At 48.5% G+C, this 27,167-nt stretch overlaps 1 protein-coding gene across 1 annotated transcript in view; it reads right to left on the reverse strand.

The window, feature by feature from the left end:
* LOC114912451 (F-box/WD repeat-containing protein 7-like) overlaps positions 1 to 27,167 on the reverse strand; it is a 58,461-nt gene that overhangs the window by 30,241 nt on the left and 1,053 nt on the right. The window lies entirely within an intron of this gene.

Below are 27,167 nucleotides of genomic sequence, written 5' to 3' on the forward strand. Positions count from 1 at the left end.
TGTAGGCGCAGATGGGGATTGTGGCACACACCTGTGCACAGGACAGCACGAAGGAACAAGAACACTGGGCTGGCTCAGCCAATCCTGGGAGGGGTCAGCATCACAAATTGAGCACGGACGGACGGACAGACGGACAGACGGACAGACGGACAGACGGACAGACGGACAGACGGACAGACGGACAGACGGACAGACTTCTTGGAAACCAAGAGAGGCTCAGAAGAAAGACATCAGCAAGCCAAAGGTGTGTGTAAAAAGCAATAAGTCAGACATGTGCTTCCTTCCTCTACATTCATGTGAAGAGCACAGGAGGCCCCAGTTGCCCTTGAGCACATTCGTCCTTTGGGGCACAGCGCCCTCTAGTGAAACGCAGCAGCACGCAACGGAAACAGTACCTTCAACTGGGCCCACAGCTGTTCTTCGTGGACAGCCCATTTAGAATTAAAGTGAACTAAATTTTATTAAAAAAGCTTACATTCATAAGAATTGACATTCAGCACTTTCGTGTTTACATGAAATTTTGTTGATGTGCACTCATTCATACTGTACTAGGCCAACTGGTGGTGAACCAGAGCGAACTTGAGTGACTAGAAGTTTGTTTTTGCGTCAAAAGTCAATTTTGAATTTCATTCAGGAGCAGCTAAATCTCTCTGCACCTTTAGACTTTTTATACTGTTCATGCTTATACTCGTTATACTATAGTTTAATGAGGGATTAATAAAATCCCAATTTAACAGCACAGAATTATGGGTAGTGAAGTCCAAAACTGTTTTGTTTATCGATCACTGTACATGTAAGCCCTCCTTAATAACTATTTGAAATCTATGTGGAGGAAAAAAAAAGGCAAACAAGGTTGGAGGGCTGGAGTGTGTGTGCGCGCGCGTGTCTCACACACAGTGAGTCAGTCAGCGCATCTGTTCCTGTTTACTACAGTAAAGCATGCTGTGAGTTAAACAGGTTACAGCAACAAGTTACAACCAGTCAGCAGCCTTTAAATACCCAGGTCTCGAGAGCGCAGTTACACACAGTTACACACACTGATGTCAGACACACTGGATTAGAATTAAAGACATCAAGTACTTCTCAAACTAGGCTTGAACAGATCCAGGACACGTGTGAACCGCTAATGATGACAACCTGCTCTGAACACAAAGACCGTGTGGCCGAGTCCAAAGTGCAAATAACGTTGCGATCCAAAAGCCGGAGTTCGTGCGAAATCCGTCAACATTTTCAGCCTCACTTTTCATTAGTCCTGGCACAATTCCACCACACAACTACCAAACTATTTTAGGTCATTGCAGAACCCAGCAATGATGAACCTGATTTATTCAGGTCCTATTATTAATACATAAAGCCATGAATAAATTAAGTGGTGGAAAGACTAATCAGCGTGTGGAATCTTTTTTCTTTTTTTTTTTTGGGCAGAGAGACACAGTGAATGTCGGAAAGGCTGCCAAGCAGCATGGAGGCCAGGGGGACAGAGGAACAGACGGGCTGGCTAGCCTAAGGGCTCTGGGGGTCCTAAAGGCCCGCACCCGTCTGACACCCCATACAGCACCCCCCCCACCACCACGGTGCTCTCACCTGGTTGACGAAGCCCATGTTTTTTTTTGGGGGGGGGGCAAAGGAAGCGAAGCCGGCATCGGTGACGTCGGTGCTCCATTCGACCCGAATGGCACATGTACGTAGGCTCCTTGCCCTTTCCTGTTTTGGAGGTTCTCAGGGCACGAATGGAGGTAAGCATTCTGAATGCAGAGCCACCGACCTCTTCCAACGGTTCCACAAGAACCCCACCCCGCACTGCCCCCCCAAAAGCTATTTTTACAATTCACAAAGTCAGGCAAGTGGGAAAAAAGTGAAACAATGCGCCTGAACTCTGAGGAACCACAAAAGCCCAAGTGGCCGGCTGGACGGCACACGTCAGCCAACTTCCTCAGCTGAAGACGCTGGCCGATGGAAGAGCGCAGGCTGGGAGCGGGACTGCTCTTTGGCACCTGCCTGCGCACGTGCATTAAGGGCATCCCGCAAGAGGCCAGGGTGAGACACACGCACACCTGATTGGCAGACAAAGCCCAGCCTTGTGTGGCCCCGAGAGTAGCGCAGGGACAGTAAGGGAATCTGCAGACAAGAGAATGGATTAATGAGCACTGTGTCTTGTCTCTTGGCCGTGCCCTGCTCGTACCTTCCGCGCGGTCCTAATGAGGACACCGCGAACGTGCCACATGACCGGGCCACACAGAGGAGTCTCACGCCTTCCTGAGACCCATCAATCCTCCTGTCCCCCTGGAACAACGCTGCCGTATGGATGAGGACTGAGGGACGTGCGAAAATCCAGAAACCAAGCGGTGTCCGGATGCCTGGATACCGTGAGACGGCGGGACTGAGTCCTTGGCACTCCGCCACCCCTTGCCCCCGCCCTCCTCCACGTCCCCTGAGAAGGAAGATGAAAGGCAAGAAGATGAACAAGCAGTGTGTCCTGGGCGGCTTCCTTAATGGATATTAACTAATTAGTATATCAAACATGAGTGGCCAACAATGGAACGCCACTTCCAGGTTTCCTCCCCTCGTACCTCAATGGACTCACTTTGCTGCAGTGGAGAGGTGCTCTCAGCCTGCCTCTGTTTCGAACCCATCCAAATACTAATTGGGCAAACGAGGAAAAAATGAATAAAGGGAAGGGTTGTGTAGACAAGTGGACATGTTGGGTCACGAAGGAGCAAAGAGGACATTCTCCCACATGACCCAAGAAGGAAGCGCCACCATGGAAGTAGAAAAACAAAACAAGCGGACATATTTATATACCAGTGCTTTTCAGAACACACTCCAGCTGTGAATGTGTGTGTTCTCTGATGCTTTTCTAGAAAGCAAATTACAACATTAGGTTGGTACACTAAGCTACTCACAATGATTTACCTAGTTATACACCACGGTCATTTCCCACTTTATTCAGGTTGAGTACCTCAATCAACGGTACCACAGTAGCAGGTGGGACTCAAGCCCAGGGCCTTTGGTTTCATGGTGACAATCCTGACCACAACACCACCTGCTGCCCTGTACCTGTATGCAACGTACCAACACTGTACTTTCTCATGTAAAGCATGGCTGTTTCAACCAGAAGGTACAATAGACGGCCTGTCGATTTTTACAAAAAACAAAATAAAAGCTTATTATGACAGCAATGTGGCCCTAATGTCAGTGCCAGAGCTACCAAAGAGAAAACTGCTTTGTCACCAAGGCTCTGGAAATTATGGTAAATCATTATATTGATCATTTAATATACAAACATCAGTGTCGAAGTGTCACTACTTACGAGTAACTGATAAATGACACATCTGCAGGGTTACTAACAGCTCTCACTAGTCTAGTCCCAGCAGTCTGACTCACTCGTCATTCCAAACCACAGTACCTATAAAGGGTCTATTTTTATTCTGCTGGGGGAGCCAAGGCACGCAAGAGCGCAACAAGCAGCTCCCAGAGCGAGACTCTCCCTCGTGCTCACCGCTGTACGTCAGAGTAGCTTTGGGGACGATAGGCGAGTTTACAGATGCATGAGGCCCCCCACAAGCAGCATGAGGGCGTGTGCCCCCCGAGCAGGGGCCCGGCTGTAGGAACCACCAAAGAAAGGTGGCATGACAATTGCCCTCCCTCCCTCCCTCCCTCTTTCCTTCCTTCCTTCCTTCCTTCCATGCTTGTTCTGTGAAGGTTTACAGTTCATCAACACACCCCCACCTCCCACAACTGTACACAGACCCTTTCCCCATCCCACCCCCTTCCTGAATGCAGTGGAAATAGTGACATAAAAAAAAAAAAAAAAAAAAAAAAACCCATCCACTTCTCCATCTCACTGTCCCCTCAGCGAAACGCAGCACTGCCGTCCATACGGCAGTCCGTGAAGGCAAAACACACTGATCCAGACCGGAAGTGAGGCGGCAGTACGAAACTCGCAGGTGTTGAATGACAGGGACCGATGGCCAGAGGCGTCTGCTTCTAAACAACACACGAAAAAGGTGGGGGGGGGTGGGGTTAACCGATTATCTGCATTTTGACACCCCTGCTATGAAGAAAGCAGCAGTGTGGCTTCCTTTGCTCCAAGTGGCCGAACTGCACCTCACACCAACACTCACACACGTACACACACAGATCAAAGAACCCCCCCCCAACCACTGTAGAGAAGGATGACAGTCAACACACTGGTCAGCTCATACGACGTGCTGTACACAGTTCAGTACACGGTTATGAGTGTGCAGCTCTGGGCACAGCCACAGACCCTCCTCAGCTGCTGCCAACCCATTCACACTGACACCTTCCAGCTCCTTTTCTAAACGCAGCTGGTGGTGTAGCGGTTAAAGCTGCTACCTCTGGACCTAGAGATCGCAGGTTCAAATCCCACCTCTGGCTGTAGCAACCTTAAGCAAGGTAATTACCATAAAACTGCTGCACTAAAATAACCCAGCTGTTCAAATGGGTAAATTATTTTAAGTACATTAACACTAAGTCGCTTTGGAGAAAAGCATCAGCTAAGTGAATAAGTTTAAACGCAGACACTCGCACTCATGAGCAAACACACACACACCCCAGCAAAGAACACTGCTTCTCTCTTCTTTAATTCGTGCCTTTTTAGTTGTACAGAAAGCACTGTGAGCGCACTGCGGGGAAAGCATCCTGTAAACACGGGTCTCCTCTGGCAATCGCCAGCGGGCGCCTTTACTGAGCTGCCGAGCGCTTCTCAAACAGCCCCCCCGCCGACAGCCCACCTTCCACACCGGTTCCCCTCCCGCCTGTCACGGAAGTCGGTCATTTGGATGCACTCGAGGGACAGGTGCGAACGTAGCCGCGCTCGAGTGCCGCACCACCTAGAGGCGCTCGGGGACTTGCACGGCTCCGTTAATGTGACCGGAGGGAAAAGCCGTTAATGAAAAGCCCCTTTTAGACTCGGGGTGTGAAATGTCTTATCGCTGCACACACACTCTCCCCTGTAACTCCACTGACACACTAAACTTGTGCGTGTACCCAGTCAGCATGGAGCTGAGAAAGCGGAGGGGAGTGCCAAGACCAACCTATCGTACGGCAGCGACAGTACAGGAAAGCATGGGCTGTGCGGAACGCCAAGGTGCTGTAGTAGAAATACCTCCTTGTAACTGAAGACCTCGGGTTCAAATCCCCAGTCCTACTGCACTACCCTTGATCAAAGTACTTAACCTGAACTGTTCTAGTAAAAATGGGTAAATCATTGCCAGTGGCTTAATGTGCAATGCTGATATTGTAAGTCACCTTGGAGGAAAGTGTCAGATTAATGTCTAAATGATAAGTAACCCCATCTCACTGGTCCAGCTGTCTTACCGAAACTGAGAGCTGGGGATAGCGGAGACTCGGACTAACGTGGTCCTGCTCAGCACACACGTTTAAGCGCATGGTGTCACTTATGAGACTTCTACTCCGGTAACACCTCTGTGACCAGAGACAGATCTGGTTGCAAAACATGAGGAAAAATTAATTCAGTGCACTTCTCAAAGCACCCCATCAAAACACGGCACAAAAACGCTCAAATTCAATTCACAAAGGTCTCTTCATCTCTTCTGTTCTTTCGTCATGGAACGAATGGATGCGTGCCCAATCCTCAGCGCTGCCCTGGTTACACGTCGCCCCACGTTCAGCCGTTCTTTGATATGGCGATGAGAGACGGACTGGAGCCCCAGCGGCAGACGCAGCCAGTCAGGCTCGACCTGGGAGCACCTACCTGAGACAGCAGCACCGAACCCCCGGCACAGGTCAGGAAATGCCCGTGGACAGTTTGTCTGACTGGCTCGCGCTAAGAGGCTCAGGGACGCTGCAGACACAGGAAGCACGGATGACTGATGGCTGCGGGGCCGGTGACTCCTTTTGGGAACGTGCGTTCGGCGAGAGGTGCAAGGTAATAATGAAAGCGCTCCATTATGCAACCACAATTTGGGGGTCAAACTGCGGGCTTCGACAGGGTTGGGCGACATGGGGGGTTAGGGAGCAAAAAGAGACTCTCCACAACGATGTCGTCTCGGCTGGGGTTTGGCTGCTGGAGGGAGGGGGAAATGCAGAGTTGTGCTGTGACCTCCCCATTCCCACCGGATATCCATCGCAAATCCATTTGCTCCGCTATGGCTAGAGGACCAAGTCACGTCACCACCGATCACCATGAAGTCAAATGAGAGGAACAGGAACAGGTACGAGTCGCTGATGATCGTATGCGAGACGAAAACACAGTTCGGTTGAAAATCACCAGTCCTCAGGGATGCCAGGCTAATGTACAGAAATCATTGTTATGGCCCTGAAAATAACCAGTATTTCACAACAGACTGAGTCCAGCTCACACTTTCCATGTACGTCACCGCGCCCCCCCCAGCCAGACATTAATATTTACATCATCAGAAACAGAGCCAAAGTGTCTGTCTGCCTGTTTAGGCCAAGGCGCCGTGGAAACTGAAAGGAAGCGTGCTGTCAGAGCACTCATAACAAAACCCCGGCCCTGCTGAAGGAGCCACTCGGCGACGCACGCTCATTCCTCCGTGCTGGAGGAACACACTCCCTGTTGCAACAACGCACCCCGCCCCCAGCCACGACAGCGAGTGGAGACAACGGCAGGTGCGGCCGGCTTTGTTCTCGGATCCACCGAAGCCCGCTGACAATAGGGAATGAAAAACCACATGCCCAAAGGCCATGCCTCGTCACATCCGCAGGCCAAGATGGGTCTAACCTACGTGCTGCTCAGATGGAAACCTAGAGAAAAGCAGAGAACCTTGAAATTAAGAAAGACCTAAAAAAAAAAAAAAAATAAAAAATTCGAACCGAAGCAAGACGTACCACAGTCCGAGCAACATGGGGGCAGCCTTCCTTTAGTCTGAGGTGGCTGAAGGCAACATGTCGGGAGTCTATGTTGCCTCTCTCTTCAACTCTTCTCCTGGTTCCCATGAGTTCTCCCCTGCGAACACAGACACCTCCCCTGCACCTCTACTCCCCCCCAACTCGACGACAGCTGGAGTCGTTTAGAAGAAGCAAACAGAGCCAGTGACCCACTTAGAAGCTGAGTGAAAACTCCTCGCTTGTGAAAACACGAGCCAACGGCCCGGGTTGGGCCGCACAGTTGGCTGCACGTGGGCGGTGGGGCAAAGGGTTCGGCGCAACCGTGTTCCTGTTCCCAGCCTGCACCCGACCCCCTCGGCGGCCCGCTGCCGCTGCCAAGCCTGTTGCTCTAGTGCGGTCGACAGGGGTTGGGGTCAGCACAGGAACCCGCTTTCTAGGAACCAGCTTCGAGTTTCCCAGTCTCACAACCGGGCCGATAAAGAGGCTGCTTGGCCAAAAGCTGGTGGCACGGTCAAGACAGAACTGCTCCAAGTAGACAAAAGAGTGGGAAATTAAAGGAAGCAAGACAGTGGAGAAAAAAAAGCACATGGGATAACAGTGTGGTACAAAGCTTGGAATGGAAGCAGCGATGGCTGAGTAAGAGAAGGCAATCGTGTTGCGCTGGTAGTGGTCTCTCCTTCAACCGCAGAAGAGTGCTGCGAATTAAGGACCGTTAACTTGTATGAACTGTGTGACTGACACTCGAACAGCAAACCTTTGAGTATGTCAGCTCTACAGGGTTCCTGCTGCTTCCACAGAACATCAAGAGTCTTCTAGAGTGCTTCCAACCATCCAGAGGAGATAGACTCCAGAGCCCTAGATGTTACCCACAACACACACACTATGTGTGCAACTGCTTGTCCCGAGCAGAATCACGGCAAACCAGGGCCTAACCCAGCAGCGCAGGGTGGGGGACACAACCAGGATGGGATTCCAGTCCACCGCAAGGCACCCCAAGTGGGGCTCGAACCCCTGACCCACCACACAGCAGGCCCCGGCCAAAACCACTGTGCCACCACACCCCTTGTTACCCATAACAGTAATTAATGATGGATTTTACCTTGTACTACATCTCAGAGCATATAGACTTCCTCATACACAACTAGTTAATGAAACATACCACATGATAATGTTTTAGGTTAAAAAAAATAAGAAAATTCAGCCTTGGATCTCCCACCCTGTATGACACAACATCGCTTTCCCTCAAACAAGAGCTTCCAGGGAAGACAATCTGATCCAAATTATTTCTCCCACATGGTCAACGAGGGGTATTATCCAGGTACAAGAACACGTAATTCCTCACAGCTGAACGACTGAGCGGTAGTACACTGGCGAGTCTATCCGACCGCACTGAGGCAGGTCTCACATGAACTCTTCAAGGAGAAACTCAGTCCATCTCGGAGTGATAAATTACAGAGAGCTTAGCTAAAGGACATGCTGCTATCACGGCGAGGCCCGAGGAGCGGTCCAAAGAAAACACTGGCTGACTTTGACACATTGTTCTGTATGCCGAATCCCCCCCTCACCCTAGCAGGACGACTGCCTCCCGCAGATACAAGTCACGTACAGCTGGAGCCCCGGTCCCTAGAGAGCTACGCTCGTAGTGAAAAAAATTAGAGCAGAATCTTCCCAACACACACACACACACACACACACACACACACACACACACACACACACACACACACACACACACACACAGAGCACATCCTGTACTCCTTTCGGGCATAACATTTAAAACCCTTGGAGATGAGAAGGATATTGCTACCCTTCAGCGAAAGGTTTACACTAGTCTAAATACATCACATAAATGACTGCGGTTCAATAGCGTAAAAGGTCTTACACCACTTTAAGGCACCACACTGAAATGGACAAGGCAACAGTGAGAACTGAAGCAGAGAAGTGGGTGGTTCACCTACTGATGCATTGACATAAGAGCACATGCATGCATGCCCAGGGCCTAACAAAACTGTACACGGTGCATTTATAGCGTACCTTCGGATCAGCCTTACTACAGCATATCTTACTTTTCATTACTTGCCCAGTAACTGAGGTCCGCGCAAGGCTTCGGCTTGAGGGCTGACGTTCAGCCCACCGATTGCGGTTGTTCCAGCCGGGGGTCTTCCGAGGCCCCGGTCGACACAGGAGCCAGCCAACTTCCCATCAGGTGAACACGGCCGCGATGAATAATGCACAGCGCAACGTCAGGCCGCAGAGGAATAACAGAAGCTGATCCCATCTGCCGCGAGTCACTGTTTAGGTCTCAGATCATGCCTAGTAGGAGCACTGTAAACACCGCAGAGAAGACGCATTCTGGGAATGTCCCCCTCGCTAAGCCTTCTGTAAATCTGTCTGTAAAGACAAGGAACAGTGCGAGACCTGTGTGACACAGGCAGCGTACATGTAGATGAAAAAGTGGGAAGTGTGACCATGAGGTCAGCAGGGGGTTAAAAAAAAAAAAAAAAAAAAAAAAAAAAAACACATCTAGCTTTAAAAAAAATACAATACTGTAAACGATGTATCTTTTGGATTAAACGATAAAAAGATTAAAAAATTAAAAATTAAAGATAAAGCTGTCAGGTGGCACCTTGTAAAGTGGTTTCAGGAATGAATTTGTGTCGTTCAGTTCTGGGTAAAGGGAGGTTGGGGTGGCACTGGAAAGTTTTGGGGGTTGGGGGTCAGGTGAATACAACAGTCACAATACATCACTGCAGGAATGTGCTCCAGTTCCTCCTCCACCCCACCCAAACACTCACTATGTTCACTCACACACACACACACACACACACACAGCGGGTAATTTAATACACTATGTAGTAACGCCCGCTCCAGGAGCAAAGGGCACCTCGGAGACGGACGAGAATTCTCACAGGCGTAAAGCACAGGGAAGGGGAACGAAGGCGTCGCCTGCATCACCTGCAGGAAAAAACGGGTAAATTGCCATTTCGCACCGCAGCTACCTGGCAAAAAGGCTGAGCTTGTACTGCGATGTCCGACTATTTATGAGCTCCGCTGCATTTTTACAAAACTTCGACAACAATCCGAACCCGAGTTAAGGCCTCTGATCCGAAAAAAAGCTGCATCGACCTACCAACGCTGAACGTGCTGAAAACACAGCACTACCGGGTCACCATTGCCTTTGTCTCAATGTGTTTGTCTCAGCTTGTCCTCCCCCAGAATGGGTTCTGTATCACAGCTCCATAAGGGCATATGTATCACACACTGCGACGGTTCTAAGAGGGCTCTCACTGGGAGAAAGGCCAGCACAGCTACTGACAGCAAGGCTCTTTGTTGGCGTGGAGAGGGTTGCGATAGTCTGGTCGACCGGCAGTACTGCGTCTGCTACACCCCCAACAGCACCGGAGCCGCTCTCGTTCCAGTACTCGGGTCTGCTCTCTGGCCGGCCTCCAGCCACTGCAGCTCCTCTCGTGGGCACACCGGCAGCCAGATGGTCCGCCGGGCTCCGAGAGGCATTCGTCTTCATTAGACCAGACACAATGAATAAACAGGGCCGGCACACGCTGCCAAGACCAACCACTGGAACCCGACTGGCCGTTTCGTACAATCACGGTTCCTGAAACGTTCACATGGAGCGAATCGTAAAACTCGCCTTCCAGAACACTGACTGGTCTGCGACTCAGCTGCCTGCACCCTTGTGCGTGTCAGTGAATAAGTGCGACAGACAAACGTTTCGCCACAGTTTTGAGCAGATCGTTCAATTTTGGCCATGTAAGATTCAACAAGACCAGGATAAACTAAACGGACAAACTGTCCAAGTTCTGGAGATGTACACAACCATCCAGAACGCAAAGGCATACAATTGACACAGAGATTGACCAAATCCTAATGAAAAAGAATGCACATCTACACAAAGTTCATCTTTGCATTCCAAAGCAAAGACTTTGAGCCTAACTAAAACACAGAATACGGTGTAATCCCAATCCAAGAAGGTTCACTTTATTAAATCTTTCAACGGCTATTCATCTATCCTGAAAACACATTCCTGAAGGGGGGGGGATTATATTTCAACCGGTGAGGGGAACTGTCTCGATGGCTGATATCCAAGAGTGTCTGCTCAATGTGGCTCATGAAGGCAGTTCAAGGTGCACTGTCTACACAGATAAAGATCTTTAAGAAAAATAAATAAATCAAAACACACACACACACACACACACCTGAAAAACTTCTCTACATTAAAGGGAAACGAGACACCCCAGTGCAGCGCTGAAGCTAAACGTCAAAGGACTCATAAAACAGGAAGACTTCTTCCTCGTGATGTCACAGAATACTGCAATCACCTGCCAGGTGAGGTCACCAAAACAAGTACCAGCTGAGCCAAGAGTGAGATGGGGATTGTTCACACTTTCCTAGAAAACAAGCAGCTGTCTTTGCTTGTTTTGAAGGTCAGAATCACATGTTGGAAATCCTGGTGAAGCTCAAGAACAAAAACATGCATTATGTTACTGTACCTGTACCTGACTCAGAGTGGTCACACACCTTCGGAGCATCAAGATCAAAGACCAAGGATGCCTGCAGCTTCAGAACGCACCTCCAATTTCGAAAAGTGCTGGGGAAAAAAAAGCATCACACTGTGATGCTCACAAAGGGATCTAGTATGGAGTAACACCAAAGAAATGTGCTCTAGGAAAACACCTAAGCCTTTAGACACAAGTTAACTGAAGAGAGATGATGAAATGTGACTGTCTAGTAACCATAAACCTGTAGGTAAAGAAAAGGACAGGGCACCTCAGGTATGAAAGACCATGCTCTTTTTCTTAAATGGGATTTGCGAAAAAAACACAGATCGTATGTAGCGGAAAGTGTGTATCTTGACATTTTCATACTCTGTCCCTCATTAGAAAACGAAGAGAAGAACAGGAGCCGAGCAGCACTGAGAGAGGTAATTGGAGCAGCCCAGAGGTATCCTTTCCACAACTTCTATGGTGCTGTAGAGCCTTGCAGCAAGCAGGGGCGGCACAGGGGAGAAAAGCTTCCTAATTACAGAGTACCAAAAAGCCCCAATCGGCCCACCGACATTTTGAACCCGGCTGCCGGATCTGCTGCCTGCTTTGAAAGGATCCGGCTGAGTATCAAACATCCCTCCTCACCCTCCCTCGCGACTCTCCCCGCAACACAGGCATCCTCTAATCGGCTGCCACGCAACGGGGCCGGTGGGGCTGTGAGGCCCGAGAGCGGCAGCCGTAGGGCCGAGTGGAATTTGGAACGGCTTTGCTTCAACTCAGAGAACCTTGCGGGCAAAAGAAGCATGGCCACCAACAGCTGTGATTAATAATACCTGAGAAGAATCTGCTGAGAATGGGGAGGACTGTACCTCCTGCCTCACCGCGGTCACGAACCCCCCACGGATCAGCCCGATGCTGCATTCCGGCAGCATGGCTGGGGAGCCGGGAGGCTCCGTGCCCTTTACATGTTCATAACCTTTGCACTGTTCACACAGACCAGACACAGTGGGCATCCCACTGAAGCCTTCAAGCTACACCACCCCTCCGAGTGAGACGCTCAAAAGAATCCCTGCAAGAACAGGGGTTCCTTTCAAGAGCCGGCACTCCAAGCAAGGAGAGTGGATAAGGAGGATGGGGGCAAATAGCTTTTAAAACCTCCCCGATCGAGCCGAGACACAGCCCCCCATTGTCGGGACCTGCTGCACACAGGAAGGGAGAACTGTGGGAATGGATGGAGCCAAGGCACAGACAGTAACCTGGCCAAATCACTCGTCGGTATGTCCTACCCATTCATCCTGGTCAGACCGAAGGCCTTTGCTTGCTGGACGCTCAGAAACCCCGGTCTTCGCTGACTGGATATTCAGAAATTCTGTCTGTTCAAGTGCATTTCACATCTTGGTGTGTTTCTCGGCCACAGCTACGCATGCTAATAATGGTGTCAATAGGCCAAGCGATAATGAGAATTAAGCATGAAGCATGTAAGGCCCTTAAAAGCCATCTGCTGAAACTCACAGCATGAGGACAGGCATGAAAGGTGTGTTGCTTTTAACCCAGTTTCATTAATCGCAGAGGGTGTTCCCATAATAGGTGAATAATTGAGATGCTGCTCTTTCTCTGCAGGCTTTGTGCATTGTGAGCGCAGACAGTGCCATCATTCTTGAACGTAGAAAAAGGCATTCATTCCATTCGTCCCATTTTTTTTCTTAACCACCAAGAACAATAACACTTGAGTTCTCCATTCAGGCATGCATGTAAAAGGCTATGGGGGGCTAATATCTTTGAGATGGAAAAATAAAAAATAAAAAAATGATACTGGTCATCCATGCACCCTGTATCCAGGAGCTTCCTGTGCGTAGTGCAAAGGGTCTCAATTCAACTCCAAGCCAAACAAGTAGACTGCTGATGGACGGAACAAGGTGTAGCTGACAGCCTGAAGCCTGGAGAACACTACCTGCTTGAGATGTACCAGGGAGTTCACAGACAGTACACCCGATGAACACCATGTCTGGCAAACCCCATCAAAATCTCAGTACTTTCTTGCCTCACCATGTTCTGCACAGGCGAAGTAGGACTTATACAAGAACCTTCCTTGCACACGTTTAGCTAAAATGTCTTGGGTTGCTCTCAGATAGCCATAACCACAGAAATGAGAATAGGGCATGTCATATTCAAGAACCTTCAGAGTCTGGTTTCTCCCTTTCCTCTGACCCTCCAGTTACAGGTGGGTGAACGTCTCCATGGAGATGAATTTAGGACCACCGTGCTGTCTTGAAAAACAAATCAATAATGTGGATTTCATCCCTTTGGTCCAGACCCATGTTTATGGCAGACCTCCTCTGAGACATTCCATCATTCCTCTGAACACAGAAGAACCCAACTTGTCCATTCCTTTGCTAGACTACAGCAGGTCAGACCTGTTCACAATTTGACCGTGTCTATCTGGTGATGAACTCACATTCTCACCTACATTTTGTGGATTTCCTAAAACAATACTTATGCCTCTCCAGTTTTAAAATACTAAACATTTGCTTGGCAATATTTTTATGTTGGCGTCTTTGAAAAACTGAAACCGCAACCATTGACGATAAGGAACGCATTAGTTATTCAGATTTAAAAGAACAACCCTCTCATTACATCTCAATCCTGACTGCACATGAAAGCAATTCCGAGGTCAGAAAAACCCAGCCATCCGTGACATGTCCGCCTCGTGCCCCCAGGAGGTTCTGAACGGGCTCCGAGACCTCTCGTTGCCCCTTGACCCATTAGGCCACCATCACGGCAGCAGCTCTACACAAGGGGCAAACTATGGGAACCAGGACAACAGAAATAAAGGGACTGCGCTCAGATTTGAATCCATGAGTTATGATTCTGCAGACACCAGTGTGCAATCATCTCTTGATCATAAACTCTCTGAAAGGAAAGCATTCAGAATTTATTCTGGCCTTGAATATCTGGTCTCTTGGGCCATATAATGGCTTTCTTTAACTGATAAGGTAAAACTCAAAGCATTTGGACGAGCAAAGCCAGAGGCAACAGACTGGCCTTCTGTGTAACACACACTCATTGGTCTGCAGATGAAACAGCTTTTTATTGTCCTAATAGCATGTCAATGGCGATCGATCGCTACTTGAAAACAATGGCGAATTGAAAAGAAAAGTCATACCAGTTTGGCTCCACAAAGCTGCCAGTATGTCAAAGCCAATAATCCTATTTGTTCATTTAATCTAGTGATGAAGGAACTTTTGTGTCTCTGAAGGGGGAAAAAAAATAGATGAATGTGGTCAAATGTGCACATGCTGTCAAAAATCTGCAACAGTGCATTTCTTCTTTGGGGGATCTGAGAAAACAAAGCAAGAAGCCACAGAGGCAACCTTTTCCTTGGGCTTTAGTGGTTTCCACAGCATGGCGTAGGCCGGCATGCCCCACCGACGGACCGTGGGTGGACAGAACGGGCGTGAGAGGAGAATCCCACATCCCTCAGGCTTGTCTCTTTTGGTCAAAGTAACAGCAATAATGGCATTATTCATCGCCAGCAAATCCTCAGACATCTATCCTTCGCCTTTTGTCCGTTTTATTTTTAGTGCACTCGCCAGCCTAGGAGATCAGGAGAACAGCCTACTGTTCTGCTAGAGGACAGCTTCAAAGACACAGCGAAGGAGGCGCATGTGTTTTCTGTGTCAGGAGCTTTGCAGTTCAAGAAACGTAGCTCCGCAACGTCGGGCGTCCCGCCACCCGCATTTGTGCGCTATTCGGCGGCGGCACCGAGACATCCTTCTGCTCAACACAAAAGACACGGACCGCAAATAGCTCAGCTAATTGTTTACACTGGGCTGATCTGTTATCTATATTTCCTGCTCATTTGGGTCTTTTTAATCCAAACACCCCGAGCAGCAAAACAATGCTGGCATCATACCTACAAACAAACGGCTCCTTGAAAGCATTCTGCTGCAAAACAGCACATGAATAACAGGCTGAGGCACTACAATTTAATCGGCGTATCAAACCTGTTAGCGCTCTCCCTGCTCAGCGAGAATTTAGAAATATGCCGCAGAATAAATCCGAGCACAAATTTTGGAGAAAAGGACAAAGCGCATTCGAATAAACACCCTTGATCGAAGGTGACAAAACGCTAAGATAATCCTCCGAGACACTTTTAAAATCATCCGGCTCGGCACGCTTGAAATGAATTTAATGATAGCGAGCGGTAGATTAATTCGACTGGCGTGAGTCCCAGTGCATTTAGCCAGCAATGCCTCTCATGAGCTCCGCTCTGCTGGCCACACGTTTACAACCAAGGCTCGGCCCCTGAGTGTTCGAGTAGCGTTCTGAGAACGCAAAGCGCTACGGGCGCAAGGCACCTGTCGGGACCATTTCAGAGCCCATCGCATCGGTGTACCATGCTCTTCAGAGCCTGGCACATTCTGGTCGTTGCAGTCCAGAGTGAAACGTACTATGTTACGAGGACCGCTGTGAGAATACAAATTGAGAGGAAACAGCCTCGGGGGAGGGGAGGGAAGAAAGAAGGAAAAAAAAGCCAGATTGCACCAATCAGAGAACAAATTGACTCTCACTAGAGAGCTGGATCTCAAAGGAAATCACAAGGCGGCTGTGGAGATTGGCATGAGGCTTCGTTACCGTGGAAACAAAGATAAGATACAGGTGTCATCCAAGGAGCTCCGGAGTCCAGTAATGGCTTTGGGGGGGGGGGGGGCAGCAGAGGTAGCATACCCTGGAACACACAATGCAGCACAATGGAAGACGCCATCATGCCTCGTGAAAAGAGCCATGAGACATCCACGTAGCGGAAGCTTGTGAAGAAGCGTGATAACCCCTAGCATTGTCTAAAACCTCCAAACCACATGTTGATCCCAAGTCACACAATGAAGCAAGCGCCGTGCTTTGGACAGTAACGTTTCCATCTGTCACCAACGCCCAGGCTCAAGGGAAAATGTGACCCGACGGTGCCGTTTGTTCCAGCCGAACACTGGGCTGCGCGACCTGGCGGAAGGGGGGCTGTGGCACACAATGGCACGAGGTAATCTCTCCTACGCAAAGGAAGCCAGCAAGAGCACGGCGCAGAGATAAGACACTGGCACAGACACTGCAGGGACAACAGGGACTGTGCATCCTTCCCTGGCAGAAGGTGGATCTTCCTGATCCAACCCCCCAGCCCCCACCCCCTGAAAAGGAAGCTGAAGCAGGGCCACAACTGTGGTGGCCAGCAGGCTCTGCTGGATCCATCCCCACTACCTGGGCAGAACAACAATGGACCACTTCCCACCAGACCATGCCCACAGCCTTGGGAATGCGAAGAGGGGCCGACGCCCCTGCGGCGCTGACTCTGGAACGGATTCGTTCATTTTCTGACGGTCGCCGTGTTATCACTGGTGTTGCAGAGCTCTGCTGAAGACTGAGCTGAGGACTGCAGGCTCTGGGAAATGGGTGAGAACATAAAGCAGCTGTAGACACAATGCACAAGGCTGCAGCAGGAGGGAAAGGGGGTTGGGGGGGAACAAGCAGATGCCAGTAGGAAACATCAGGTGAGGGAAAAAAAAAAAAAAAAAAATGTTTTCATTTCTTAAAGAAACGGCCCTACATTGAAAGAGGCAAGAAAAAAAAAAAACACAGTAAGTTATACAATGGCATACAGGGTGTTCTTACTGTATTGATATCAGGGTAAGTACCTTAATAAAGTGCACTGAGGCAGGAGGGGGATTCAAACGTCGAACGTAAACAATGGAAGCTGACGGTCCTGAGACTACGCCACCTGCTGGCCCTTATGCAAGGCAAAGAGACGAGTCACGGTCTGGACCCGGTCCAGCACGTACCTCACCTCCAGAGACAGATTTACTGAAATGCCGAGTGCCCAGATCCACAGCTTCTCGAAGGCCTACACAGCACCACCATGAGCACCTGCGAGTCACTGAGTGCTGGGGTCTGCACAGCCCCCTAGGGGCACTAGGACGGGGGGGTGGACTAGCGGAGATGCTGTCCCAGAAAGAAGGAGAAGCAAATTGTGTCCCACGACTTGAAGGGAACTTCCATATATAAACAGTGCTTTTTTTTTTTTTTTAAATTAAAAAAAAAAAAAAAAAAAAAAAAAAAAAAAGAGACCTCATGGGGTAGTTCTAAAAACACCCCCACTCACATTTTATGAGCAGTAAATAATTAAGTGTCCACTGGGGGAGGAACACGAGCTAATAGACCAGTTTAAATAAGTTTCAGAGCACTTTGGGATTAGATACAAAGGGGTTTACAGCATTTAAGGGGCTGAGCATTTAAACACCGAGCACCAGTGCAAGGACTGAGTCCACTTGCTGGAAACTAGTTTAGTTCAGGAGGCATTTTGTTAACAAGTGATCGGGAAACGAGTTGCCGTGCCATGTGTTCCCAGCTCTTCTGCAGCAGTTCCCAGAGATGTAGAACATGTGGGTTGCTCTGCACGCTCTGCTCTGTCCAGTCCTTCCCTTCCCTTCCCAGGCAGACATCGCCTTGGACCCCTGCTACACTCACCCTTTTACTGGCAGTGTTTGTTAAACCTGCAAGACAACGCTGCCAGTGGAACACTGTTCTGAATTTTAGCAAAACTATGTCAAAATTCCACACTTAAAAAATATCATTAACTGAAAACATCCCAGTTCAACAGGACAACTCCATTTCCATAAAGAATAAAGAAGAACACTGATGTCTGGACTTCTCACCGGAACTGCTTTCTAATTTTTAATTATTAATAATTTATTCATTTAGCTGATGTTTTTCTCTAAAGCAACTTATGATGTTAAGCAACTTAGATTTATTTAGCCATTTCCACAGCTGGGTGATTTTACTGGAGCAATTTAGGGTAAGAACCTGCGACCTTTGGGTCCAAAAGCAGCAGCTCTAACCACTACCTTAACAGCTACCCTGACTTCTGTTCGAATCACGTACCATGTCTTAAACATTTAGAATTACATGAGCTGAGCTAAGGTTATACTGGATTATAACAGCATATATGGCGCACCCAAGTTCAGGGGGCACAGCATGACCATCAAAAACATAGAAGTAGGAAATGAAAAGGGGAATTCAGGAATTTCACGAGTACCGTCATTCCAGCGTCACCACTGCGCTCCCCGGCTGTGGCAGGGCGCGCCGGCTATGCTGGGCCAAGGGAAGCCTCCATTCATAAATCCGCCGTTTCCATGTGAACTATGAATCCCACTCTGCTGGGGACCCCATTCCTCATAGGGTCGGCACCCCGCTGTCACAGACTCGGGGGGGTATTGCAATTGTGTTTAGCCAGGAGGTGGAAAAAGGAGAGGTCAGACACAGACAGGCACAGAATCCAGACAGAGATGGGGGGGTAGGGGGCGTCCAATACGACAGCCTTAAAAGCAATGGCAGGAGCCCAAGGAAGCGTGGGGCACGGGTTTCCCATCGTTACGTTTGCGCCCAAGGAGATGCTGAGAGTCGGCTGATGTAGCACAGCTGGGGGGGGTTGGTGGTGATGTTCTCGCGGGTCGATGTGAAGCACCGAGCTCTCCGCGAGCTAATTCGCCGCGACAACTTTCGGAAAGCAAAGCAGCCGCATCCGACGCTATTCACACTAAGAGTGTGCGAGGAGGGAGAGTACAACCCATTCGCATTCCGTTCCAAGTGCGCAACAATGAGCGACGCGATAGCCAAGCTCACCTTGCGTGACTAAGGAACTCGTCCAACTTAAAAAGGAACGGCCAATTCACACAAGGTGAAATGTGTGTCAGGAAACGGGTCCATACAAGAGATATACTGTAAACATTCAAAATTCAGACTCCTCTTTGTCATTATTGTTTGTTATTATTAACCATTACTTTGCCGATCCCTTCATCCAAGGTGACTAGTAACATTAGGTTTCCACACTGAACTATTTACAGTTAATTCTCATTTATACAACAGGGTTATTCACGCTGTATCAACTCAGGAATCAACACCTTGATCGAGGGTATTGCAGCAGTAACGGGATTTAAACCTAGGACCTTCTGAGTGACACGACAGCTCTAAACCCCGTACCACCTGCTGCTTCAAAAAGTTAGGAAGGTTTGTGCTCCAGCTCTTGTGCGGCAGCGCCCGTGCAGAGCTCGGCGAACCTCTCTAGAATGCACACCGAGATGTGCAGAAAATACCTGAAAAACATTACATAAACACCAGAGTGTGGTATGTTCCACCGCACCCTCCGCCTGTCCCTGCACGGCCTGCACCGAGAGCCCATATCAAAGTAAACCGCCTGTGAACTAGTCCGAGTGCTCCCAGTCGAGCGCTGCGAGGCACGAGCGCTGAATTATTGAAAGTGCCCTCGCTCGCTCGCCCACCCGCCTGTCCGTCCGTCCTCGTCGCACAGAGCCACCGAGCTGAAGGCGCACAAGTCCTGCCACAATAGGATCGGCGGGCGCTCGCCGGCTTAGCATGCAGCAAGCGTTCATTGACAATGTTAAAAAGGAAAGAAAAAAAAAGAAAAAGAAAGACGGGAGGGAGCCGGCGGGAGCCGAGGCAGCGCGACAGAGGTGCGCTGGAATAGAATGACATTCTATGGCTCTTAGCTGAAACCCTTTAGCAGCCAGGCAAGAGGATGGGGAGCAGTAGCTCTGCTGCAGTTCCCGTGCTCAGTAGCAGCATTCTGCACTAGTTTACACAGCTCCATCCGTGTTGCCCACAGATCTGAAGTGAGCCCAACAATCGGGGCCGCGGCACAAACGTTAAACCCTGCACAAGCAAAGCCTTAAATAAAGCCCTCGGTTACAGAACTTCATGGTGGAATGAGCTCCCTCTGTCCCTCGGAACTGCCGAATCCCTTTCAGCTCTCAAGAACGCTCTCAAAACCCATCACTTTTAGACCGATTTCTCTCCTGATCAAACAGCGCCATAATTTTCTATCATCTGTCACAATCACCTTAGATTAATTTCCTCAGACTCAATTCTCTGTACAGCTACCTGTATAATGTGCACCGGCAGAAATGGTGGAATGAGACAGAGTGCACTTGCACCATCAAGTGTGCGCATCTAAAGCTCTTTGTCTGCTGTGAAGTGTGCTTTGAACTACTTACAATTGTACGGCGCCTTGGACAAAAGGGTCTGCTGAATGAATAAATGTAATACTGCAACTGTTGTGCTTCGGGAAACGTGAAGGCACAGGCAGGAATGCAAATTCTGGTGATACCAGGCTGAGATGCTCTTACCCAACGTACCTTCCTTCAACCTAGGTCAAAAGATTTATAGGGCACACACGGCCTGCTGTCTACAACTAACATCGAGTCCAATAAGAACCAGAGAAAACACGGAGCTGAGCAGAGGCGTCTTTTCACCGAGCCTGGTAGTGCTTCACCCAACCGAAATGCACACGTGGCAAGAGCATGGTGGCAAAGTGCCATCTTCAGCATGGAAGGAGACTCGTACATAAGGTCCACCAGCGGACGGCACTGCACTGCCAGGTGAAAGAACGGAGAGGTAATTCAGAGTAACTGCCCATATTTGTTATGAAAGCATTTTTTTTAAATATATAAAACAAAAACTAGAAAAAAAGATGCAACAATTCTATCAAAAACGACTAAAATGTTACCCATTTACACAATTGTTATTGCTATTGCTGCAATCAGGTTACAGCCTTTCCAACAGTACAACAGCAGGGCCCCCTCTCTGTTCAACCAGCATTTTTTTATATTATATATTTATCCATGCCTTCATTTAGCTGACACTCTTCTCGAGTAATTTACACTGTTATGCTACTTACAATGACTTACCCATTTAATAGAAGTGGACACTGCATAAGGAGTGGATTTCTAAACTGAGGCCCTCTGAACGCAAGGCAGGGGCTCTAACCAGTACGCCTCCTGTTGCCCACAGCTTTATCCACTGTGCTTCCTGCAAAGTACCCGACTCCTCTATCAAAAGCACTCTGGCCTTCAGACCAGCCTCTTGTTTTCACACACAGAGCTGCTGAGAAAAAAGGGGGACCTGGGAAAACAAGATGAGTACAGGAAGGGAACTGATGCTGACCTTCCAGTGACCCAACTGGCACGATGTGTCAATAACCACTCGTGTGGATCCAGCGAGCATCGGCACTTGGTCGACTAGAGCTCGACGGACCTCCATCCAAGATTCAAGAGTGAAGATTTTATCTGTCACATACACAGTTATACACACATACATCCTGTAGTGAAATGTTAATCCAGCCAACTCCGTAGACTTTGCAAACAAGACAGTATATTTAAAAGAGAAATACATTTAAAAAAAGACAAGAGAATATAATTAAAGTTATAATAAAAAAAGAAAACGTACAGGGAACTGAAATTAAAGCTAAAATGTAAAAAAATAAAATAAAGATTTAGAGAACAAAAAAAACGTGCTCCACGTTCTCTTTACAACCTGTGACTCAGCCACACGCCGCATCTCTCTCTCTCTCTCCCATCAAATCACCGCGGTGTCACTCTGCAGAGACCGCTGCAGCCCCCCAGCCAGGCTCGTCCACGCAGACGCCACACTGTGACACACAGGAGGAGCCGAGAGATGTCAAACTCGATGTGAAAATAAAATGAGGAAAGAAAAGTGGTAAAACACAATGCCCTTTGCTCCACTTTACTGCATCCAAAAAGCAGGAAAGAAAAAACTGAGCGTCATATCTTAGTTCCCCATAAAGCGTTTGATAAAGAAAGCAATTAAACTGTTGAGTGGGGAGACCAGGACTAAAACTATTGCTCTAACACAGCAAAAACAGAAGAAGGACCCTTGCAACAACAACACACTGTTTTCGTCTATGGCCCCCAAACAAAGAATTCAGTACAACTCCCAGAAAGAGTAACGGCAAAGGGGGAAGAAACTGTCGGTTTTCATTTATGGCACACTCTTTAATCTTTGAACGATTGACAGGCGTCGGCAAGACAATCAGCCCCGAATCTGATTTGCGACACACATGTAAATAACTATCATGTACACATGAAAAATCTTTCTGAACATTTTTTTCCCTTCCTGTGATTGTTAATCTGGAGAATAGCCCAAAGCAAATATGAGCTCCAAACATCAGCCACTTGTCCTCTCTTTGGATTTTTCCCTTTAAATTCCCTAATCCTACAAGGAGAGACTGTGAATAAAACAATATCCATTAGCTTATCCCTCCCTTTCTCTTGCAAGTTATTATGCTGAGATGAAAGAGAGATGGTAAAGAATATGCATGAAGTGTTATGATGCTTTTGAATAAAACAAAAATTCTGGTCTTTCCTCATCTTAGCTGCAGTGAAGAAAACCTTTGTTTGAAGCTTGATTAAAAAAAAAAAATAATAATAATAAATAAAAAAGCAAACACACCTAAAAACCTCTGACTTGACCAAACAAATGTAAATATGAAATTTGGTAAACATTTGGTAAACACAGAGGGGCTCGTTGAACCCAGCTAAGAGGGAATCCCCTAAAATAGTTCATTTCTCCCAGGTTCCTGCAGTCATGTCAGTGCATCACAGACAACAGGAACTGGGACTTCCACATCACCTGAGCGGCGCTACAAGGGACTCGAACCTGTGGAAAAAAAAAAAAAAAACACCAGTATGGTGCAGAGTACCAGTAAAAGCCTGAACATCAACGCTCTCCAAACAACGCATTTGAGTCACATCAGGCAGCTCTCACTATCTATTCCAACACTTCTGGTGGAATCAAAGAGCAATACGGACGACCTGAAAGGTCACCTGGACCGGGGGGGCCTGTCACCAAAACAACAACAGACAATCAAAGCTCAAAGCATCAGACTGTCGTGAAACTACCAGCGCCATCATAAATTGACTGGATGACTGGGAAAACTGCTAAAAAGTCCAATCCAGTGCCATTAAATTGGCCTCTTCCTTTAGCTTTATACAGGTGGTCCCCAACTTATGATGGGGTTACGTTCCGCAAAACCCATCGGAAGTCAAAAATGTATTTAATGCACACCTCTGCGTGACAGACTGGGAGACGCAGTTTGCTGCTGCTGCCCAGCATCGCAAGAGAGTATCACTCCGCATATCACTTGTCCGGGGAGTAGGAGAAGTGTGGGGGGGGGGAATCAAAATTCGAAGTACAGTTTCTGCCGAATGTCTACCGCCAGCTCACCATCCTAAAGTCAAAAATTGTAAGTCGAACCATCGTAAATCAGGGACCACCTGTATACACACACACAGTCTGAAACCGCTTGTCCCAAGAGGGGTTGCAGCGAACCAGAGCCTAACCCGGCAACACAGGGCGCAAGGCTTGAGGGGAAGGGGACAACCCCAGGACAGGATGCCCGTCCATCGCAAGGCAACCCAAGCAGGGCTCGAATCCCAGACCCACCAGAGAGCAGGACCCAGCCAAACCCGCTGTGGCACCGTGCCCTCCCACCTGTATACGTTATATATGTTTATTAATTTAGCTGACACTTTCTCCAAAGAGACTTACAATGTTAAGATAGTCACAATTATTTACCCATTTACACAGCTGGGTAATTTGAGTGGAACAATTTAGATACCCAAGTACCTCGCTCAAGGTGGGATTCGAACCTGTAACCTTTGAGTCCAAAGGCAGCAGCTGCCCTACGATTATATACCCATTTACACAACTGGGGAAACTTACTGGAGTAATTCAGATTAAGTACCCTGACCAAAGCTACGTAAGCAAGGGATTTCAATACCAGGTCTTTCAACTGCAAGGCAAGAGCTCTAACCGCTACACCACCCACTGCCCCACAGCCAGTTCCTCACCCAGACTCCTTCAGAAGAAATGAGTAACTTGAGGAACAGGGGCAACTGGTAGCGCAGTGGTTAGAGCTGCTGCCTTGGGACCCAAAGGTTGCAAGTTTGAGCCCTACCTCTGACTGTAGTACCTTCACGCAAGGTACTTACCCTAAATTGCTCCAGTAAAATTACCCAGCTGTATAAATGAGTAAATAGTTGCGAATACCTTAACAATATAAGTGGCTTTGGAGAAAAGCCTTAGATGAATTAGTAAATGTAAGGAGCCTCTGGTCTATAAGAGCCCTGTGGACCAGAGCAAGATGAGAGACAACCCATATGGTGTTTTAGAGACAAACCAAGGACAGGTGAGGAGAGGAGGAGGAGGGGCCTCTTGGAAACAAGTGGGAGGGGCTTTTGGAAGCCCTAGCGACTGCACATCCCGTAGTCACGCAGACCGCCTGCATATTCTGACTTCTTCCCCGTCCCGCTTTCACACAGCTTCCAGGGCTGAGCTTCTCGTTTCCATTTCCCCCTTCACTTCCTCGGTCCTGCCTGGGCCCTCCCCTTCGCCTGTTCATCTGGGGTTTTCCTGCGACAGCCTGCGTCCCGACCTGCCTTCTCAGGAGGTCGCGCACACACACACACACACACACACACACACAATCCCTGGCACGGACGGCGACACGCAAAAGGCCGCCGGTGATGAATCGAGCGAGGTGTGTGCCGTCTTGCGATCCAGGTGTCGAGAATCCCTGAGTCACTATGGAAAAGGCAAACAGCGGCCGCCGCTTGCCAAATATTCCCAGCTATTTGCCTGGCAAGTGCATCACTGGGCGTAAGAGAATACAGTCAAAGCAAACAATTAATCCCCTCGCTGCCACACTTGAGAAGCAGCAATACCTCTTTGTAAATACTGAGCCCCCGAGAGCATAATTAGAAAAATGCTTGACACCTGATCACTGGCCACACCTCACATCAGACCTCATTCGACCAGTTAGTGGCAACGAACTTCTCAAATTCCTGGAGATCTAAATTCTGCGGTGGCACAGCAGGAAGCAGCGGTGCCTCAGCTTCTGGGCTGTAGATCAGGATGCGGCAGTAAATCTGGCTCAGCGTGGCGTTTGAATGTTCTCCCTGCGTTCATGGGGATTTCCTCTCACAGTCTGAAGACGTGCAATTCAGAGTCACCGCATCACCTGAAACACAGCGTGTATGCACAAGTGACCTCACAAGTGGGTACTGCCAACTCTTCCAGACTCACTTCGCTCAAACAAGGTGTAAATGTTCATGCACCATAACTGTATGATCATGCCCAGATAAGCCTTTACACAGCCGCTACTCCTGTAATGTACGTAAATGCTTGTGCACCTTTAAAAAACAAACAAAAAAAAAAAATTGTAGGAAGCCGATCAGGAGTCGTCTATTCTGAGTTTTACGCACCTCCTTATGTGGTGAACATCGGTGCCTATAGTGGAAAGAAACAAACTAAGCTTACCTAAGAATCACACGTCTGCAACTATGTCTCTTTCTCCTAATGTAATGCACACATTGTATTTCTCTGAGATGTACGTCGCTTTGGAGAAAAGCGTCTGCTAAGTGAATAAATGTAACGCAAGGTAAATGAACGGGTGTGTGCGACTGCCCTTCAATAGGCTGCTATCCCAGTCAGGCTGTACCCTGTCACAGAACCAACGCTTCTGGGAAAGTCTCTGGACCACCGTGACCCTGCCATCACTACATATAGCTATTGATGATGATGACAGATGGGAACAAAATTGTCCTTCTGCTGCAGATTTTATACCCGCTATTTGCATAGAAGGAACGGGCCATTTCGAGTAAGGGAACTTGTCAACATTCGAGGGGCTGCCCCGCAAACAAGAACGCCGGGGGGGGGGGGGGGGGGCAAAGGGCACTCGGACAGGTGCAACAATGAAATCGCTCCCAAAAAACACCTCCTGCGCTCAAGAGGGTTCAAGTACCAATCAAGTTCTCTCATAATGCTCAACAGTCACAGCAAGGAAAGCATAACATTCAGCAGCATTACATAACAGAAAGTGCAGACAAATATGAATCTATTCCCAGTAACACTTGCATAACGGATGAGAGCAAGTTGTGAAACGGTCAGTTTAAAGGATTAAGAAGCTTTATCGCCTTCGGTCAAAAGCTTGGCGAATTTGAACGCAGCACCGCGGCAACCTTCTGACACGCTTTGCAAAGGCCAGTGAACTCGACTACTCCAGGTGATGGGTTATTACACCGAACCGTTAGAGCGAGGTATTCTTACAAGTAAAAACCACTTTGGTCAACTACAATTTTTAGCAAAAATATGAACTTGTTCATTGCTGTTTCAGGGACCGATGAGAAAGGAAAAAAAAGAGCAGATGTGTCACACAACGCCGTGCTTTCTGGACCGTTACGCACCACCCTGTACAACGCTCCAAGATAAAACCATCCAGTATGTTGCCTGTTTGATTCCCAACTGAACATTAAACCTCAAGTTACACACACATTTTCTGAACCGCTTGTCCCATACGGGGTCGCGGGGAACCGGAGCCTACCCGGAAACACAGGGCATAAGGCCGGAGGGGGAGGGGACACACCCAGGATGGGACGCTAGTCCGTCGCAAGGCACCCCAAGCAGGGACTCGAACCCCAGACCCACTGGAGAGTAGGACTCAGTCCGACCCACTGCGCCACCGCACCCCATCTCAAGTTACACTACGAATGAATTTCCACATTTTACCGTATGGATGAACAGGGGAAAAGAATGAGATGTGGACGCATTTAGAGGGACCAAAGTGGAGCTCTGCACCGTCTCTCATACAAACAGGCACTGGCATAAATCCCAAATACATTCATCTCACGCTTCCCTTCAAAGAAGCTACCAATGTTAAGGTATTTACAATTATTTACCCATTTATACAGTTGGGTAATTTTGCTGGAGCAATTTAGGGTAAGTATCTTATTAAAGGGTACTACAGCCAGAGGCAGCAATTGAACCTGTGACCTTCGGGTCCAAAGGCAGCAGCTCTAACCACTACGCTACCTGCTGCCCCAGTGACGCAAAACCCTTCTTATGTTTTCGCTCCTTAAAAGTTTAATGCCAGTCAGTCGCTTTACTTATTCTCCCGTTTTACTGGCAGCACAG

This window comes from Scleropages formosus, chromosome 16, assembly GCF_900964775.1.
Source record: "Scleropages formosus chromosome 16, fSclFor1.1, whole genome shotgun sequence".
In the NCBI taxonomy this organism is placed as follows: domain Eukaryota; kingdom Metazoa; phylum Chordata; class Actinopteri; order Osteoglossiformes; family Osteoglossidae; genus Scleropages; species Scleropages formosus.